The sequence below is a fragment of the Eptatretus burgeri genome, chromosome 3, assembly GCF_056783735.1.
Source record: "Eptatretus burgeri isolate ZD-2024b chromosome 3, Ebu_testis_v1, whole genome shotgun sequence".
In the NCBI taxonomy this organism is placed as follows: Eukaryota; Metazoa; Chordata; class Myxini; order Myxiniformes; family Myxinidae; genus Eptatretus; species Eptatretus burgeri.
In genome coordinates, this window is record NC_140963.1 from 73,023,120 (window position 1) to 73,045,212 (window position 22,093).

Here is a 22,093-nt window from a genome sequence, read left to right on the forward strand (position 1 = left end):
AATTTCCCTTTAGAATTATACTGTAGAACCCTTTAGAATTATACTTTAGAATCCTTTAGAATTACAATTTGGAACTCTTTAGAATTACACTTTAGAACCCTTTAAAATTACACTTTAGAATTACCCTTTAGAATAACACTCAGATCCCTTTCGAATTACCTTTTAGAATTACACTTGGAACACTTTAGAACCCTTTAGAAATACCATTAATAACCCTTTGGATCCACTCTTTACAACCATTTAGAACTTGTGAATTTACCCTTTGGAACCCTTTCAAAATTACACTTTAGTACCCTTTAGAATTACCCTTCAGAGTGGAATTTTCCTTTGGAACTTTTTAGAATTACATATTAGTGCATTTTAGAATAATACTTGAGTATCCTTTCGAATTATGCCTTAGAACTCTTTAGGACCCTTTACATCCACACTTTATAACCATTTAGAACTTGACCATTTACCCTTTTGAACCCTTTAGAATTTCTGTTTAGAGTTTCAAATGACCTTTTAGAACCCTTTATAATTACACATTAGAACCTTTAGAATGATACTTGAGTCCCTTTGGAACTCTTTGGGACCCTTTAGATCCACACTTTATAACTATTTAGAACTTGATAATTTACCCTTTAGAACCCATGAGAATTACACTTTAGAACCTTTTACATTTATACTTGAGTACCCTTCAGAATTACCCTTTAGAACTCTTTAGGACCCTTTAGATCCTCACTTTATAACCATTTAGAACTTGAGAATGTACCTTTAGGAAACTCTCTCGAACCCTTTATATGCACGCTTTGCAACCATTTAGAACTTGAGAATTTTCCCCTTTAGAAACCTTTAGAATTACACTTTTGCATTACCCTTTAGAGTTGAGAATTACCCTTTAGAACCCTTTAGAGACACATTTTACAACCATTTAGTTCTTGAGAATTTACCCTTAGGAAACCTTTAGAATTACACTTTAGCATTACCCTTTAGAATTACACTTTGGAGTTTAGAATTACCCTTTAGGACTCCTCAGAATTAACCTTTAGAACCCTTAGAATTACACTTTAGAACTCTTTAGAACCCTTTAGATCCACAATTTACAACCATTTCAAACTTGAAAATTTACCCTTTGAAACGCTTTAGAATTACACTTTGGAAACCTTTAGAATTACCCTTTAGAGTTTGGAATTGCCCTTTGGAACAATTTAGAATTACGCTTTTGAGTTTACAATTACCCTTTAGAGTTTAGAATTACCCTTTAGGACCCCTCAGAATTAACCTTTAGAATTACCCATGAGAGTTTAGAATTACACTTGAGAATTACACATGAACAACACTTTAGAAATACCCTTGAGAACTCTTTAGAATTACCCTTTTGAACTCTTTATTTACACTTTAGAACCATACTTTACAACCCTTTAGAACTTTTTTGATTTACCCTTTATAACTACACTTTAGAACCATTTAGAATTACACTTTAGAACTTTAGAATTTAACCTAGAAAGAAGCAACAAGTCCATGCCAACATAAATCCCGAGCGATGTCAAGCTGAACATGACAGATGAAACTTGAAAGTGACAAGCTCATGCCAACATGAGTCCTGAGGGACATCTGCAAAGCAGAACACACCAAACATGCAGCTCAGCAATGACACTCCCAAGCCAACATGAGTCCAAATGCCTATCTTCAGTCATTTCTGAACATTCAAGAGCTGATCGACAAAGGCACAGTGCCTCAAACCATTGCCATCATCATTCATGTGGACAAATGGCCTGATGGAGAGCATGCCCGATGCTTTAACCTGCCCACCAGCAGTGAAGTTTCCATCCTCCTGCCAAAACAATATAGAAGCAGTCAAGACAGTCGCACAGTGGTCTGCACATACAGGGCTCAAGGATGTGGAAATTGTAGCCTGCAGCACTTCAAAGACACCTACATTAGCAATGATCCACTCTGTTTTCCAATTATTTTTCTGTATGTTACAGACGGTGTCCACCTCGGTATTGATCACCTTCAGTCAACAAACAGTTACGGCTAAGCAATTCTACGCAAACATAATCATGAAGCATGTAAACAGTTTTAACATCATGCATCACTGCAATGACCTGTTCCCCCCACAGTGACGACTCCATCTACATCTCTGTCTGAGATAATATAGACAAACTTTTAACCACTCATCCAAACTTTTTTCCTCATATGTGGCGATTTCAATTGTCACCATGCATCTTGGCTGGATTTTGGTACCTCTCTCACCAGCCATGGCAATTTAACAAAGGACTTCACATTTTAACAAAGAACACTCCAAAACTCACCACATTGTCATGCGTGGCCTCCAGTTGCAGCTCGACCACGTCGACAAGCTCCGGATCGTTTTGCGATTACTAAAACGGAGTTTGACCATATGCTTGAGTTGGGTATCATTCGACCTTCAAGCAGCAACTGATCCTCGCCTTTGCATATGGTTCAGAAGAAGATGTCTGGCGATTGGAGGTCTTGTGGTGACTACCACGCACTGAACAGGAACACAGTACCAGACTGTTATCCTGTACCACACCTGCAGGATTTTATGTCTCCACTCCAGGGAAAACAAGTTTTCTCCAAGTTTGACTGAGTGAGAGCGTATCTTCAGATTCTAGTAGAGCCAACTGATGTACAGAAGACAACCATTACCACTCCTTTTGGCCTTTTTGAGTTTGTGTGCATGCCCTTTGGGTTACGAAATGCAGCACAACCTTTTCAGCATTTCATCGATGAGATCATCTGGGGTTTGCATTTGGTTTATGCCGACATTGATGATCTGCTCATAGCCAGCGAGACGATCAAGGAGCATGAACAGCATTTGCAGCTCATATTCATTTGCTTATCACAGTATGGCGTCATCATAAATACTGACAAGTGTCAGTTTGGGGTGTCCTCATTACAGTTTTTGGGGCACTTGATCAACGAGCATGGCATTCATCCACTGGCTGACAAGGTCAAGGTGATCCTGGATCATTTGCAGCCAGCTTCAGTGCACAAGCTACGGGAGTGTCTCGGAATTGTGAATTTTTGCAGGAGATTCATCTCAAACTGTGCAGACACCCTTCATCTCCTAACTGACCTCCTCACACGACAGGAGAAAGAGCCAAAAAGACTTCTGGTTTGGTCTGATGAATGTGCTGCTATTTTTATCGCAGTGACATTTTTGCTAGCAGAGGCCACACACAATGCTTGGCCATTCTAAGTCTGATGCACCACTATGTATCATGGTGGATGTGTCAGATGTGGCAGTTGGTGGAGTATGCTAACAGCATCTGGAAGGGAAGTGGGAGCCCATTTCCTTCTTTTCCAAAAGGCTGCACTCAGCAGAGACAAGGTACAGCACCTTAAGTCGTGAGTTGCTGCCGGTTTACCTCACAATCTGCAATCTTTGTCACGTGCTTGAGGGTCAGCATTTTTGTGTTTACACTGATCATAACCTGTTAATCCATGCTTTCCAGGCAAAACCTACTTGCTATTCACCAAGAGATGTCCGACACCTTGACTGTTTCTCAATTCACTATCAATATATGTCATGTGAGTGGTAAGAAGAATACCGTAGCTGATGCTCTCTCACGGATCAATATCAACACCCTTGACACAACCACCTCCATCGATTTCAACAGGCTTGCCAAGGCACAGCAGGGGGACGAGGAACTTCAGAATCTCAGAGCCAGGTCCACATCACTCAAGTTCAGTGAGATACCCCTCCCTCATTCTGAAGGCACGATTGTTTGCGACTTATCCACTGGCACTTCTTGTCCATATGTTCCTGTTGAGTTGAGATGGGCCATATTTGATGTTCTGCACAATCCATCTCACCCTGGTATCAGGGCAACGCAGCACCTTCTGACTCAATGTTTTGTCTGGTGTGCCATGGACCGTGATGTGAGAAATTGGTCCAGAGCCTGTTTAGTGTCAACGAGTGAAAATACATCATCACATGGCAACACCATTAGGCACCTTTGCATCTTCTGATGTCTGTTTTGATCATGTTCACATTGATTTAGTCGGTCCTTTTCCACCATCTGGCGGTAACACATATCTGCTCAAGTGCGTTAACTGTTTCACTAGATGGCCAGAAGCTATTCCAATATCAGACATATCAGCGGAGACCAGAGCCAAAGTTTTTGTTTCAAGATGGGTGTCAGTTTTTATTATCTGTTCCCTATGATGATACCATTGAATTGCCACCAAATCTGTTTGCATTGTCAGAAGAGGAAGCCATCAACCAAGTATATGTTGGTTTGGAAGACCAAGACCAACACAAAAACCCTACGTTGGCTTTGGGAACGCACTGTGCACACATCCAAAAATGCTGATGTTGACTGATTGAATGACAGCATTATGCGGCATCTCCCAGGTACCGTGTGTTGTCAAAAGTGCTGACACCATTGCTGAGACAAACCGGGTGACCCTCTATCCAACAGAATTCCTCCACAGCATAAATCTGTTTGGACTGCCACCACACCAGAAGATATTGAAAGTGCATGCGCCAATTATGTTTCTGTGTAACCGAGATCCACGTAACGGACGTTGCAATGGTACCAGGTACATCCTGATTTCTGTGACAGACAGACTTCTCCAGGCACGCATACTGACTGGAGAATGTGCAGGGTCACTGCTGATTATTCCACACATCTTATTGTCACTATCGGATACAGATCTGCCCTACACACGGCACCATCACCAATTCCCCCTCAGAATAGCCTTCACAATGACTAATAACAAGAGCCAAGGCCAGAGTCTGAAATGTTGTGGACTTCATCTGCCAAATAGTGTCTTCACAGGTAAACACTTGCATGTGACAGCAAGTGAGTTAGAGATCCACAGCAGTTGGAGATTTAGGATCATCACTTTGCTGATGATTCCACCCTTTGTTATACCATCAGTCATCCCTCAGACCGGCAAGCAGCAGCCTCTTCACTTTCTGCAGGTCTGGATAAAATCACACGCTGGTCCAATACTTGGAACATGTCTTTCAATCGTGACAAATATCACACTCTCACTATGTCTCTCCGAATGGACTGTCTGGAAAATCCCCCCATCTACTTTCTCAACAATCCACTTGAAGTCCTTTCATTAAAGCTTCTGGGTCTCACTATCTGCCATGATCTTTCTTGGGAAAGCCATATTTCCAAGCTGGCCTCTGATGTGGATTTTTTAACCCACCTTGTTGTGATCGTTGTCCTCCTGAAGGATTCTAACTGGTCGATTGTGGAATCCTATTTGACTTCAGACAGAGTTTAACGTTTGTCCGATTTGATTATAAAACCCTACAAAAAACCCTATCGACACTGATAAAACTGATGTCCACACAAGTCCTTCCTTGTGAAACAATTTATTTCCTAATTATACACCATACACTTCTCACCTTTGTACAATGAACTTAAGAATCCCCATTTGATTGCAATATTATTTGGTTCTATTTCATTTATTCTTATTTTAGTTAACAGTTAGACCAACCCGATTCAATTCACTTCTACATTACATCAGAGAGTTTTATTCTAACTTGGTACTTGGTCAGTTCCAAGGAGTACGAGCCACTGAGAAACTATACTTCCTCACGTGCTCGTACTAAGAAAATGTGCCTTTCAAAACATTTTATACTTCCATGAGAGAAAGGTTGGGGGATATTCACCCAGACTGTAGACGTGTCTTTTAGACATAAAGCCACTTCGTACATTTTCTAAGCAAAGGTTCATTTATCAGCTCGGTCACTCTGCTCCAGAACAACACATTTCTTATCATTTAGGGCAAAAGTCTTTTGGCCAGAAATGACAGCCAATTCAATTTGCAGCATAAAAGTTACATTTCTGAAACTCCATTTGTTACAATTTAAAATACATTAATATAAATTTTTCCCCCACACTCCCCCGTTTTTTTTTTTTTAAGGAAAATTTGAAAAAATTTTCTTACACATGATTACCATGTCCCATTCCTGAAGGAGAAAAGATTTCCATTATTCAAGTTCAATCAACAATGGCAGCATGTGCTCATATCAGAAAATGAGTGAGTTTCCATTTAATATATGGCCTGTTCATCAGCATGTGTCACACATTGAAAACATGCTACCCGAAGTCAGAAGATAAACAGGTCAGGGTGTGGATAGAGCGGCACCCAACGGGAAACACAATCGAAGCACTCTTTGAGCTGAGGAGAAGGTAGATGTGGGCAAGTACAAGTTTGGGCCAGACACTGGGTTGAAGGAGCGCAGTGTGGAATTCCAGGCCTGTCGTACATTGAAGCAACCACAGCAAGTTCACGATGTATTTGCAGAGCGGCAATCGAGAGTGTGGCTGAGAACATTCCTCCATGCAGGCACCACACAACGCCGACGTTAAGACTTTGCTCAACCTTCTCCTCAGTGGGTTTTTTCTTTCTTTTCCCACATTGGTCCATCTTATCTCCTCAGGAAGGGGAGGCATAATTATGTGTTGAATGCTCAATCACCCAAATCTGGGTTCTCCCATCGTCCAATCTTTGTGTGGAATTTCATTCCAAAGTTCATTTAGATGAAATCGTACATTGCTTCAAAGACTGCTTTCAACACTCCGAAACAAACAAAGCATCAATTAAACACCAATCAATAAACGTCATGGGCACATGTAGTTCTACAAGACTAACAAAGATTGTTATGGAAGCATTTAACTTGCATTATATGTCATATCAATATTTTAATCCCTTTCCTTGTTATTTCCCAAAACAACATGCTAAAATATACAGAAATCCCAGTTGTACGTATACTCAAAACATCCATCTCATTTGCTATTTCCATCGACATTTTAAATCTCTGACATTTCTCCATCTATCCACTTCTCTCTCACCAAAACGGCAAACATGCTGCCATTTTTCCAATTCACATACACAAACCATCTATCACTTCCTCCGACCTTCTCAATTACGAATCCATTTTCTTTTATCAAAACAAATAAATCATTTTAAACAGTTGTTCAAAAATTGTCAAATCACTTGTCAAATCTGTTATCAGGCGAATATCATTTATATTGCAGCTCAAACACTCTGTCTAAACATGCAGCTTCACCCTCCACAATCTTTATCCCAGTCTTGGAAAAGCATCTTAAACTTCAGACTAATAAACATCCAAACTCTCTTAAACAACTTTTTGGTCAAAACAAAATATTTCCTTTTAAAATCCATAAATGAAAAATTTAATCTTCAGCATCTATCCAATTAAATCATGAATTTACCTTGACTGAATCGATCAAATGGTTACACTGGGTTGTTTGCCATTGCCTTCCCAGCACAAGTTCAGGTAACCTCAACATTCGCAGACGAATAAAACAATATTTCAACGTCCATCCGAGGGAATCATCTATTATCTGTGAATTGCCCCACGTGCTAAACATCATCAAATCATTAAAATCATTCCAAATCATGTTTCTACATTTAAATCACATACAGTATATCCACATTCACAATTGTTATTTCACAATTTATTCAAAATCCCGATGGTTGTAAAATAAAACTTCAACACTTTTTCCTAAATGGACTTCACTTTAAACAGATTCAGTCCAGAGGGTGCGCCACAAACACCAAGGAACGAGGAACAGGAAGTTCTCTCCACATCCAGTGGGAAGAAAATGGAAAAAAAACTCTGACAGGCAAAACCCACAGTTTAGCATTACTCTGTCATGGCTTCAACACATACACTAGACAGCATTGCATCTCATAGATTCGCGTGTGATCACGTGACAAATACCAATCACATTTCTATCTCATCCTCTTGAATCTGCATATGAATCGAATTTCACACTTAAAGCAAAGGCTCGAACAAAGACTCAGTGTAAAGAGAGGCCAACCCCCACAGATCGAGTGGAGGGGGTCTCACACAGTGTAGTTTGCGACCTTCGCGTGGAAATACAACGCCAAGAATGTATAACATGCCATTTCAAACAGACCCACAGCTCAACTCAGCACGAGTTAAAATATCGTCAAAATCCCAACAGAACACGTTTCATTGCAGTGAATATTGGAATCGCACAAGTTTCATTTTTTTTTTTACTCTCAGGAACAAATCACCCACCATGCTCCCAGCTGGTTAATCATCTCTTGCACTCTACAAAACGTTTCGTGCAAATCATTGCATTTACAAATCTGTAAAACCTCCACACAATATAATATAACAACCTTACTGCCAACAAACTTCCAGTGAGTTCAATGAACAAAAAGTAACTCTTAAAACTCTTACAAACAGGTAACTTACAATGTTTATCTATTTTAACCCTATCTCGGCGTCTCAGCCGTGTCCTCGGCGTCTCTCTCACAGCCGGTCCGTATCAATGCAAACATGTGGCATGTCGCTTCATCATGCCTATTTAATTACGCATCTGGCTCCTCAACGAGCCTCTTCTTGTCATCTGACTCCTCTTCTTCTCCAGCACTTTTCTAAAACAACTACAGTACTTATTGTTTACTTTAAAACGGACTCTCTCCGCCAGATCCTCTTCTTTCTCTCAATAACATTATCTGACAATGAACTTTTCTTTGTTCGAAATGCGTTACCTGCTGAGAGCGCTCTCCCTTACCTTCGCTCAAGCACTTGTCGTTCCTCCAGGCACTGCCTCCGGCAGATTAAGCACCTCCGGTCACAAGCACCGCACCAACGTCTGTTCGAATCCGAGTCACGGCACCAACTGATGTGGATTTTTTAACCCACCTTGTTGTGATCGTTGTCCTCCTGAAGGATTCTAACTGGTCGATTGTGGAATCCTATTTGACTTCAGACAGAGTTTAACGTTTGTCCGATTTGATTATAAAACCCTACAAAAAACCCTATCGACACTGATAAAACTGATGTCCACACAAGTCCTTCCTTGTGAAACAATTTATTTCCTAATTATACACCATACACTTCTCACCTTTGTACAATGAACTTAAGAATCCCCATTTGATTGCAATATTATTTGGTTCTATTTCATTTATTCTTATTTTAGTTAACAGTTAGACCAACCCGATTCAATTCACTTCTACATTACATCAGAGAGTTTTATTCTAACTTGGTACTTGGTCAGTTCCAAGGAGTACGAGCCACTGAGAAACTATACTTCCTCACGTGCTCGTACTAAGAAAATGTGCCTTTCAAAATATTTATACTTCCATGAGAGAGAGGTTGGGGGATATTCACCCAGACTGTAGACGTGTCTTTTAGACATAAAGCCACTTCGTACATTTTCTAAGCAAAGGTTCATTTATCAGCTCGGTCACTCTGCTCCAGAACAACACATTTCTTATCATTTAGGGCAAAAGTCTTTTGGCCAGAAATGACAGCCAATTCAATTTGCAGCATAAAAGTTACATTTCTGAAACTCCATTTGTTACAATTTAAAATACATCAATATAAATTTTTCCCCCACACTTCCAAAGCCAGTCACTGACATGGGCATTCTCCATCGTGCAAAGTCCTTAATTGGCACACCTGAACTTGTGACCATGTTCAAAGCTTTTATCTGCAGCCTGATGGAGTACTGCTGTTCCCTCTGGGCTGGTGCTTCTGCCTCTCACTTTTCTCAGCTTCATGTTGTGGAAACCAAGGCATTCAGGATCATTGGTATCTCCCACAATGAGGCTGAGTCTTTGGGTCTCTTACTCTGTCACCACAGGCAGGTCAGTGGTCTTACTGTCTTCTACTGTCTTCTACTGTCTTATACTGTCTTATACTGTCTCCTCTCTGGCCTCGACCCTCTGCTCTTCCTACGACCTCCCTCCCCCCCCCCCCATTTTTCGTCAGGGTGCTCAAGGTCTGCCAGCAACCCCCTTCTGGTAAAACTACCAAAATATACTGCTCACCTTCATTCTTTCATTCCTCTTTTTCCCCCACCTTTGGAACAAATTCTCACACTCCCTTCAATTCAACTCTTCCCTCAAGCTCTTCAAAAACAGCTGTTCACCACCATCTATCTTCCTCCATCCAAAACCATGTTCTTTTCTATTTTTTTCGGGTTGTCTAGGGCTAAATTGTATGGGGCAAACAAAATTGATGACATCATCGGTTGCGTGGCCTGGCAGCCTTTTTTTTTTAAACATAAAAGCCTTCAAAAATCTTCTTTTCTGAAACGGCTGAACAGATTGATGCAAAACTTTACAGGTATGATCACCTATCCACGAGGAACAAAAACTTCTCCACTTATGATGTCATTGGTCACATGGTTTGACAACTGATTTTTTGAAGAATAAACCTTTAAAAATCCTCTCTCCAGAACGGCTGAACATATTGAGGGGAAACTTCATACACGTTCCCCGAGCCTTGGGGATACCAGGGTGTTCATTAATAATTGATTGGAAACATGCCTGGTATAACCCTGGCTTCATGGTTAGGGTGGTGGGCTTGGGATCCTAGGATCCTGAGGTCAAATCACACAGCTGTTGAATTAATATCAGGTGGGGTTGACTACCGAGGTTGGTAAAATGAGTGCCAGTTTGCTGGTATCCTGTGTCGGAGTGGCGACCTGTCCAGGATTGTGTCCAATAGCCAAGGAGACTGCTTCTGCAGCATTAACCATACTGCACAGAGTAAGGTCCCAATGGATGTATGGATGGATGGATGGATGGATTGTCACATGGTCTGGCAGCTATATTGGATTGAACAAAAATATTTTTAAAATTCTGTCTCTTGAACTGCTTCATCGATCGACATGAAACTTTACAATTATTATCAAGCAGTGATGGTGAAGATATGTTTTAAATTTCAACCTGATTGGACGCATTGTCTGGCAGCCACAATTATTTTTATTTTTTGAATCTCGCTTTAAATAAAACTTGGTACAACTCTGTGTAATGATGTAATAATGTGGGCAGAGGAATTCCTGTCGATATTGCAACATCAAAGAGTGCCGTTCTAATTTTGTTTGTTTTGCTTTTCGCTTAACAGCCCATCTTTCTGGCCTCAAAATAGCATATAAATAACGAAATATTGTGACCGTTCTGGGAACCAACTCCCCAAGGCAATGGTGCACAACATACAGCAGTTCCCGAGTCAGTTATTTCTTTCTTCCATGTTCCAGAATAGTCGTCCCCTTATGTGTAACGGGTTACAAAGGGAATATTCGTTGCGAGGGATAAGTTTGGTTTTTACCCATTATCTTCTCTGTATACGATGTTCTTCTCACATGACCGAGCACTCGCTGCTAGCAGCATAATTTGCTTGTGCATTCCAAAGCTCCATTTGACTCTACGAGCCACAACCAAACTGCCATTTCAACCAGACTGGCCTTTTTCACCACAATTCTCCCACATGCCAGTGATAACCACCCTGCCTGCTTCAAATACACACCAAACTTTATTTCCATTCAACACCACCATTCATGCTTGCCTTTCCAGCCTTCTTCCATAGTCCAAATTGCTATTACCCAGCGACGACGCTTCGATTCCACAACCACACCAACCTCGTACATCTCACCATTGCAAACTGCCTTCCCGCATCTCGGGACCATCATCTCGCCTTTCCCACGGATATCTTTGGTTCACGCTCTTACCAAAGCCTGGCATCACAACAAACAAAGCTTTTGCACCAAGGCACAAGGTTGCGCTCACTATTCCATTACTTTCCTCTATCAGCAGGAGTAGTGTCAAAAGGGAGGGTTTGCCGCAGTAATTTCTACCATTTCGCAGTCACAATATTCGCTCGCTTACGCTCTACTATTTCTACTTTTCAAACTGGTAAACATTACTTCGTCATAACGCTCCCCTTTGACATTACTCCCCCTGCCGGGGGCTGGGCTTCACCCCCTTTAATATGATCATTTCTTCAATCAAATTAAGTAGCCATAATAAGAGTATGTTTTATTTTCAGGAATAACTTAATTTATTCATCAATAAAAAATAATGCAGCAGTAGCTCATTAACCCACCCCACACCCTCCCCCCTCTGTATATAACATCCATCCATCGATTGGGATCATACTCTGTGCAGAGCATTGGTGCTGCCTAAGCAGTCTGCCTTGGCTACAAGGCACAATCCAAGATGGGTCACCACTCCAACACAGGATACCAGCAAGCTGGTACTCATTTTGCCAACCTCACCTGGTATTAATTCAACAGTCGAGTGGGATTTGAACTCAGGATTCTTGGATCCCAAGCCCACCACCTTCACCATTAAGTCAACACCAGGCATATATAATATCCTAAGTTTATTAGTTAATTTGGATGCTTGTTTCCAAGATGTAGCAAGTATTATGTTTTGTTTATGCCTAACATTTTTCATAATCTTTCATGTGATCATTTCTTTAATCAAATTGAGTAGTCATAAAAAGAGTATGTTTTATATTCAGGAATAACTTAATTTATTCATCAATTCAAAATATTGCAGCGGTAGTCCGTTAACACCCCCGCCCCCATTTTTTATTAATACTTATACTTTAAACTGTTGTAAAATATTATCCATACTCGAACCTTTTCTCAAACCCAAACACATTACATTTTAATGGGTGTGTCACACGTTCTGTAAGCTGTCCAAGCTGCTGAAAAACAAGAAACCAAACAATGAGACAAGCCCGGGAAAATTTCCAGAATTGAGAAACGTCTCACTTCCTCCAAATATTTTCCTGTAAAAGTGGGCACATTTCTGTGTTTTAAATCTCTCCTTTTTTGACGGTTTCTCGTTTCTCTCATCTTGACCCAATGGTAAATGAACGAGAATTTGCTTCATAACCCAGACATGGACCATCTTTCATCCGATGAAGAATATGATCCATCATAATATTGGTAGGTTTCATTCACGGTGTGTGTGTGTGTGTGTGTGTGTGTGTGTGTGTGTGTGTGTGTGTGTGTGTGTGTGTGTGTGTGTGTGTGTGTGTGTGTGTGTGTGTGTGTGTGTGTGTGTGTGTGTGTGTGTGTGTGTGTGTGAGAATATATATATTTGTGTATGTGTGTGTATTGTTCAGTCTGGCTTCCTCTTGGAATGATGGTGCAGTAATTGGTTTTCAATTTGATTGTATATGATTAATTATATAACCAATTTATTTATTTTCCCTTTTTTTACAGCATTTCAAACTCACTCATACACCAGGTGAATTGGCATGCAAATTATCTTCTCGAACAATGGAAAGATCTGAATAACATCCTGACAGAAATCCAGTTCGTTCGTCAGGCATTTCACAACGGCCTCATTTTATGCATAACTAACCTGAATATACCCAATGTCTCAACGCCAAGGTATTTCACATAATAAAATACAATGAATTTCAATGTTCCTTGAAGATTCACTGGAAAGGTATTTACACATGTTTTTCCTGTTTTGCGCAGGATTATGAAGAAAGCACAGATATGTTGCCACTTGGTCCAAACAGTCATCAGAGGTTACCCCAGGTAATTAATTATTCATCTCTCTGACTGAATGGAATACATGAGAGTTAGGTGTGTCATATAGTATTAATACCTCCTTAGGTATTTGCAGGTGTGTCATATAATATTAATACGTGTGTGTGTGTGTGTGTGTGTGTGTGTGTTTTAACAGTAAAGAAACACTCATATGATTCAAGTCCACTCACTCTCTCACTCAAACAAACATTATATCAAAATCTGTTGTAGATATTTCAATGTGTAATATATTGTATGTTTTAAGTATTAATTATATATGCTTTGCTTACAATTATTTAATCCTAAATTATAAAAAAGGATAAAGGAGGTGGAAAAGGGAGGGGGGAGGGTTAGGGTTGGTGGGGGGGGGAGTAGGTGCACTACCCCAACCCACCACACCCCTTCATCCCACCTCCTCCCCTCCCCGTGTGTGTGGGGGGTGGGATGAGGGGGTGTGGTGGGTCAAAGGTAGGGGCACACAAGGGGAAATGTAAAGGGAGGGGTGCAATGAATGGGTGTGGCTTGTGTGGGTAGGACTTGTGTGGGTGTGGCTTGTGTGGGTGTGGCTTATGTAGGTGTGGCTTGTGTGTGTGGGGATTGCGTGGGTGTGGCTTGTGGGTGTGGCTTGTGTAGGCGGAGTCAAAAAAGAGGTTGAGTCATTTAAAAAAAAAAATTATTATCTTTGTCCTTTGTAATTCCTGTGAATAAAATGAACCTAAAATCTCTTCCCCTTCTAAATCATATACTTTGTAAGTCCAAGGAACTCTACCGATTACATCAACGATTTTAAAAAGTTCATTTGTCCATCGCTTCGTATAACCTTTTTCAAAATGAGATTTCCACCTGTATATTCTTACTATATCGCCAACTTTGAACTTAGGCTTTCTGACATTAATCTCTTTTTCATATTCAAATTTTGTAAATGTTTCTGATGGCTTGGCCTTCGTTGAGGTATGAATCGTATCATTGTACTTATCTACAATGTGCTCAATTTAAGACAACCATTGTTGAGAACCGAGTTGAGTGAATTTTTTATAAAGTCTCTCTTTTAAAGTGTTATTGTTATGCCCAATAACAACCGCTTTTCCTTCATTAAAGGCGCTATATAATGTAATGCTGTTATTTTAAAGAAAATTCATAAATGTTTTGTTGTAGAACTCTGTACCCTCATCAGTCCACAATTTTTTGAGGTTTTCTCTTGCTTTTTATTAAATATCTGTTGGAAGGCTAACATAAGAGTATTACCTGTTTTGGTTTTCAAAGAGACAACCCACGCATATCTCCTCCTCAAATCAATAACAGTTAAAGCATACTTGAACCCCTTATCATTATTGAGTTCAATTAAGTCAGCAGACCAGATATAATCAACTTCTTTTGGAATAAATCTTCCTTCTATTAAACTCTGTGATTATTGGTTTATGTAATTCATCAGCTAATTGCTCTTCAATCTTGATGACATCATTAGAGCCGATAAGTTTTTTTTGAATTTCTAAGCCGAAGTTTCAATTTTGCACTGATCATCTTCTTTACGATGAACCTATCAACTTTTTCTCTCAAGGTTGGATTTTGTAGCAAAGATAAATTATACAACATTTCTCGAACCGCTTCGTGTTTTTCTTCCAATGTTGTGATATTTCCATAATCAATATCGTGCCTCATACACACTTCATCAACTCTATTTTGGGGTTTAGACCAAGGTTTAGGATTGTCAGCTTCATCTAAACTTTTAGTCAAGTTTGTTCCTGGACCACAGAAAGAATACCCTGGTAGATATAATTCCCCTGGTAGTCCAGTTGTTGTAACTTTACTTCCTGATAAAAACTTTTGTATATCTCCCCCACGTTTGTGTTTGGAGATGAATTTACTCTTTTTAGAGCCACACACCGAACATGTGCCTTTTTGTATAACCCTATTATTTTTACTTTAAACATACGAGATATTTTTACTGTTGGTTTTCTTTTTACATTTGAGACAATAACTCATTTATTTATGAGAAAAATTCCTCCAGAGTGCGAAAACCTTTTTAGTTTCCAACATGCACATTTGAATCTTAATTTTTAAAACAAAGAATCCTTAGAAATGTCTTCGCTCTGTCCTCCATTTATTGAAGAAAAAAAATGTAAAACTTTAATCAACGTTAATTGCACTAACATCGTCAATAATATAATCTTTTCCTTCTTTCTCTTCTTTCTCTCCACTTTCTCGTTAAAATCTTCTCCCTGAAATCGATGTTAATACTTTTGACGCATGTATTTTTTACAAGACGTCAATTCTTTGTTTTCCTCCTCAGTGCGTTGAGATCGATTTATTTTCTGTAATACCTCCAATCTTTTTTTAATCTCACTAATTTCGATATTTTTGTCATTCATTCATTCTCTCCCCCCCCCCTCTCTTTCCTCATTCCTCCTGTATTTATTCATTCTCTCTTTCTTCATTCTCTCTTTTCTCCCTCTCCTCCTTCTCTCTTTTCTCTCTCTTCTTCCTTGCCTCTTCCTCTCTCTTCTCCCTCTCCTTCTCTCTTGCCTCAGTTTCTTAAACTCCTTCCTCATCCCTTACTATGCCTGAACCACTTTCACCCCATAGAGTATAGACTATCATACATATTGTTGCGGATTCGCGCCCACCGGCGTGCGAACGGCCACGTAACTCGAATCGCGGCACGTCGCCCACCGGACGGACAATCCAGTCATGACCCTCTCGGACTAACGCCGGGAACTAGTCACGGGTGGACCTTTCGGCCTCACCACGATCGTGCCAATCGGCCCCCCGCGTGGGATAGGGTTGCTCGCCAAATTCGACCTACCTAAGTACCCACACGGAGGGTAGACCGGGCGATCGCACCTCGCCGCAGGTCGACTTCGGACACGGGCCACTTTAAGCGACCCGTTCCGTACTACCGGGATAACCGAGCGGTGTTATCGTCGGCCTCGACGGTTCGATTAATTATCGGGCGTTTTAGCCCACGACCAACCCTTTACGTGAAGTAAGATGGAGATTCAAGAGACGAAAAGACGAAGCGAAACGGGAAAACAGTTCAACATAAAGCACATTTATTTCGCGATGAACGGAAAGCACACATATACAATTACACCAAAAGCAAATGTAAAAGAAGCAGAAACACACAATAATGCACAAAAAGCAAATGCAACAATGCAGATCTAACCGACTACCGAGCACACGGCAACACTTATACAGTTTTACTTCACAGACGGCGCCGACAACACATATACCCAAAGCAAAAGAAAAGGACCACCCTCAAGGATGAGGGGGGCAGGCGGGCCTGGGGCCGAGACCGCGTCGGGCCTACCCGTCTGGTGATGAGCCGCAAAATGGCGCTGGCGCCCCGACTCTGCGGGCCTCGCTGGGACTGCCTGGTATGGAGTGGGAACGGGGCCCCCTTCTCGCACTATCTCAGCGCGGGGGGAAACAGGAGGGGGTTGTTGATGCTCGGGGGAAGGAGGATATCTCCCTGTCTCGGGTCCCGCGACGAGCGTCTCCACCACGACCTTGGTCGCGTTGCTGGCCTCTCCCCTCCGCAGCTCCCCGACTCTGACACGAGCACCCCCTCGACCGCCTTCGCCGCCGCCACCTCTCCACAGCTCCGTCCAACCGCCTTCTCCGACTCCTCTCTTGACTCGTCCCAACTCTTCACTCACTCCGAACTCTTAACTGCCTTGACTGACGAACGCGGCCCCTTATATGCCCCGTGGCCTCGCTCCTTCACCTTCGACCCTTTACCTCCGACCCTTCACCTCTAACTGGCTCCCCATTGGACCGAGGAAAAGTGGGCGTGAATGCTTTTTGATCCATGAATTTGCATATAGCGACCACACTCCAACGCACCTGGAGGCGGGGCCAAATCGCCCCACGCTCGCCGATAGGACGGAACAGAAGTGGGCGTGAGTCGTTTTTGATCCGTTTTCTTCGGAAAGGCTGTGATGTTTCTGCACACGCTGCTCGGTGCGCGCCCTGCACGAGTCCAGTATCGGTGCCCACAAGCGGCGCGGAAATGGCGGTGATGCGATGGTTGCGAGGGCGAGTTGTGACGGTAAAGGTCGTGGCTGTTGGCGTTGTTGTTGTTGTGAAGCGGCGTTGCGGTTGGTGGTTGTTGTGTGATGGCTGTTGAGACGTGGTTGGTGGTGGTAGTAATGGCGGCTGGTCCAAAATAAAGATAGTAAAAGAAAAACGGCTATCTAAAAGGGTCGCAGCCCGCATGAATGACATTTATTCCCTCTAAACAACGGGTTTGGGCCTAACTACACATATACTTACAGAGATATCTCACCTAAGGGACCTGAATGGTGGTTTGCGAATTTCGTCAACCACAACAATATATTCATCTGGATTTGTTGATATTCCTCCATCCAAAATAATTTTTGTTACAACAGGAAACCAATAAAATTTCTTCTGAATTTCTAAAAGAGCCTCGTGTTTTCTCAACTTTAAAATTCTTTCATTATTTAACATATTAGTTTAATCCAAATTTGTTGGTTTAGTAACATCAGTATAAAGCCAATCTTTTATTGAAAATACCCCATTCTTATGTTGTAGAACATATTTATTAAAATACTGGATACCGTTTTCTTGTAGTTATGCTTGGACACAGAAATGATAATTTTTTGAAGCCTTCTTGCTGTCATTTATGTGTCAGTAATATATGACACATTAATATGATGGCAGGTAATTCCTCCCCATCTTCCCACAGTTAAATCAGTTTGTATTCCCTTACTTACTATATATAATCCTGTTCCCTGTGTTTTCATGATATAAACTATGGCAAAGCTGTTATTGATTTTCGCCTTATTAAATTCTTTTATTTGTTGTTTGCTAATCATGCTCCCATAAATCTCATTATCGACACCAAGTTGATAATATTCTTCCTTACGAGACTGATTTAATTCGCTCAGGTCCTCTCGGTTTATTTTGAATGACCAATTATATACCCTAAATCATTCATGTCATATCCCCAATGTTTTATTCTCATACAAATGATACGCCCTTCTTGAGAAAATTTTATTTCAATTGGAACTGTGAATTATGTTTGACCTCGAGATAAAATCAACATTTCTGTATCTTTGGAATACACAGCTATTTTATTTAAGGATATATATTGTGATAAATCACTTAATTTCACTGTCATTTTCATCTGGAGGGCTTGGATAATTTATTCATTAATAAGTATTTTTCATCTTAATATTTTCTGTTATACTATATTTCTGTCATTCACACTGTGCCTTTGCATAATAATTTGACAAATCAATATCCAGTTCTTGGGATACACCAAAGGTAGAACCATCTTTTCCAACATGTCATTTATATTAGATTAAAAAATCAGAATATATTAATTATATGTCTAGAGGACCTGATGCTGCTGATGATGAATTTTTATTTTTTATTTTTGTTGAGTTGAAATATTACATATAGATACAATTGACCACAACACTTGGAATTTAATTCTTGGACTTGAAATGTTTGATAAACACCATTCTGCAAGAATTTCATGACTTCAACAGGTGGTGGAAGACCAAAACTATCAAAATAATATTTAACCTGATTATTATAAATTCAAACCCAATGAGAACCATAGCCATTATTATCTTCGAAATTCATTTTAATATTCTTTGTATATTTATTCAAGTTTGTTAACTCATCTCTCATAAATATAACTACATTATCAATTTTTAATTTCTTACAATATTTGACAAGTTCTAAATTTGATGTTGTATTCTTTCCAAATTCTTTAAACCACTCATCAATGCTCATTTATTTATGAGAAAGATATAATCCATTACCACTTTTAGTTAATTTTACACCTGCTTTTGCGAAAGAAGAAAGCATATCTCCAGCTAACAATCTCATTTTATCAGGTAGGCTTTCAAGTTTTTCAACAAAATCTACAATTACACCACTTGCACCAATTCATTCTCCAACTCTTTGTTATGTCTTTCCAACTCTTTTTGAGGCTGGAGTTGAGCCTTCCTTTCGTTGGCAGTTTTCACCGTTGCTGAAATACCAAAAATGCTGAAATGCTGAAAAACACCTTCAATCACAAAAATACGTAAACAACATTGAGAGAAACTTGAAGAGAAATAAGAAGAAAATTGGATTAGAGGGAGATGTCATTGAGACAAAACCATTTGAAATAACAACTCCTCAAATATGTTTTTAAGATCTGATAGAGGTAAAACCTATAAGATTTAATATTAGTGTAAGATCCATTTGGGAAGCGATTCATATCTCAAAGGATTCAATTATCAAGGTTGTTAGTAGAATGTTAAAAAAGCATAAATCATTCAAAATATATCTTGGAGCTTCCTTTAACTTCTCAAGAGAAGATAATGTTGTTGAAAAAAAAAATATGAGAATGAATTCACCACACCTTATTACATCAATTGACAGCTTCCTTAAATCTCCTATCTTTGAAGAGCTTATTAGATTTGAATTAGAAGAACAGCAACAAGGTAGTTGGTTCAACATTGGGAATGTTTCATATCTCGATTTTCATATTCTTAAATCCACTCCGCTCAAGGCTTCTTCTTATATTGATTTATTAAGGATATAAAGAATAAAAAGGCAATAATTAATATTAAAAATACTGATAATAAATGCTTTCTCTGGAGTATCTTAGCACATCTTTATCCACAGGAAGGGACTGTGAAAGAGTTTCAAAGTATAAGAAATATGAGAATAAATTAGAAACTTGGGATATAGGCATCTCTAGAGGAGAACCAATGAGCTTAAAAGATATAACAAAGTTTGAGAATATGAATAACCTATCAATAAATGTTTATGGTTTAACTGATAAAAACAAAGTCCAAATTCTAAGAGTTAGTAATACTATATCCAATGATAATTGGTCAAATGACTGGCATGTAGATCTCCTTTATTTCACTAATAAAGAAACCGCTCATTGTGCTTAAATCAAAAACTTTTCTAGATTGGTAAGAAGTCAAGTTTTCAAATCAAAGCATAAATCATATCCTTGCAAGAGATGTCTAAATATCTTTCGATCTCAACAAAGACTTGATAAACATTTTAAGTATTGTTCTAATCATAAATCAGCAGTTGTTGAGATACCAGGACCAGGAGAGAATGTTGTATTTAATGAAACAAATATATGTACAAAACATCCATTTGTAATATATTCTGATTTTGAGAGTGTGGTGAATTGAAGGTCGTGACGTGCGATCACATGTTGCACGGCTCGAGCACGGAATACATAAAGCTTAGGTTCCGCTCGGTCGGGGGGATTGTCCCAGGGGCATTGTCGTTTACGGCGGCGGTTCACTTGGTGCTCGTTGAATGGTGAGAATTGAGAGTATATCGGACTCCGGGCTTATACTGATTTATTTTGCGGTGATTAGTTGCACGTGTATACCTTTCTGCTTATGTACTCCGTGCTGCACCTGTATATCCTGATGTGCCCGTAGAAGCGGCTTCAATCAAATGGAATAAAGCCTACACTCTGAAGGTTCTTCTCTCGTTTTCATTTCAATTTATTCCATTTGGTTTTCTCGGCTCTCTCAACCAACGATGGACAAGATCTACAAACCAGAGAGGTTCGACGCAGACCCAAACACGACTGACTCAGAAATGAAATGGTCGCAATGGTTCCGTTCCTTCTCACACTATCTGACCATCATCGAAGAAAGAGCCGACAAATTGGCCGCCCTTGTAAATCATGTCTCGCCCAGCGTATACAGGCTCTTCTCGGAGTGTGACACCTACGAAGCAGCGATCGACGTGCTGCAGGCGCTCTACGTGAAGCGCAAGAACGAGGTATACATACGACATCTTCTCAACACACGCAAGCAAGCAGCCGGGGAGACAATCGATCAGTTCCTGCAAGCTCTGAAACAGCTGGGAAAAGACGGCAGCTTCCGGGCCGTAAACGCCGAGGAACACCGAAATGAAGCGACCCGGGAGGCATTTATCCAAGGACTCAGATCAGCCCACATACGGCAACGCTTACTAGAGAAAGCGCAACCCACTCTTGAAAAGGTAGTCGACCAGGCTCGAGCGATGGATACGGTTCAGCAGCAATCTGAGTCATTTGGGACACCGATGCTGCTAATGAACGCCGCTACGGTGGAAACTCAAGGAACCCCACAGACACAGACACAGCCTGACACAGGGGATGGAGAAAAACCCGAGGAGTCGGATACCCAGACCTCGTCAAACTCCTCAGCAACTACTCCGGTTGGTAAATGCTTATTTTGTGGGTACAAAAGACACCTCCGCCACAAATGCCCCGCCAGAGATGCCACATGCATGAATTGTGACAAGAAAGGGCATTATGCCAGGGTATGTAAATCTACTCTAAGGAGAAATAAACCCACTTCTGCGGCTCTCTACTCACAAAAGAAACTAACTGCAGCCTCACCGGGGAATCTATCCAAGGCTATCATCAACGTACGAATTAACGGGCATATGGCTGAGGCTCTGATTGATACCGGTAGCTCTGAAAGTTTTGTCAACAGCTCGCTAGTGAAGGGCAGGAAATGGAAGATCCACCCGACAGACAATACGGTTATGCATGGCCGCCACATCACAACAGTCCCGCGTACGAGGGTACTGCAATGTTGAATTGGACGTAAAAGGGTACACGCATCGGGATGTAAGGGTACTGGTGCTTCGTGATTTATGCGCAGACGTAATTCTGGGTCATAATGTCCTCAAACAGCACACGAGCGTCGAAATACCCTTTGGAGGAAGCAAACCTCGTCTAATTTTAAATGCTTTGACCACCGCAGAGGTAACGTCCCCCCAGCTGT

General features: G+C 40.6%; 1 protein-coding gene across 3 annotated transcripts in view; it reads left to right on the forward strand.

The window, feature by feature from the left end:
* Window positions 1–12,186: 12,186 nt before the first annotated feature.
* LOC147030178 (uncharacterized) overlaps window positions 12,187–22,093 on the forward strand; it is a 196,777-nt gene continuing 186,870 nt past the window's right edge. Inside the window, exons 1-2 of one of the 3 annotated variants that reach the window (XM_085873973.1) lie at window positions 12,187–13,175; window positions 13,266–13,328. The gene's annotated coding sequence lies outside the window, so the exon portion shown is untranslated. Of the gene's footprint in view, window positions 13,329–22,093 lie in introns of all 3 variants that reach the window. The other 2 variants (XM_085873974.1, XM_085873972.1) reach the window with 2 other exon arrangements.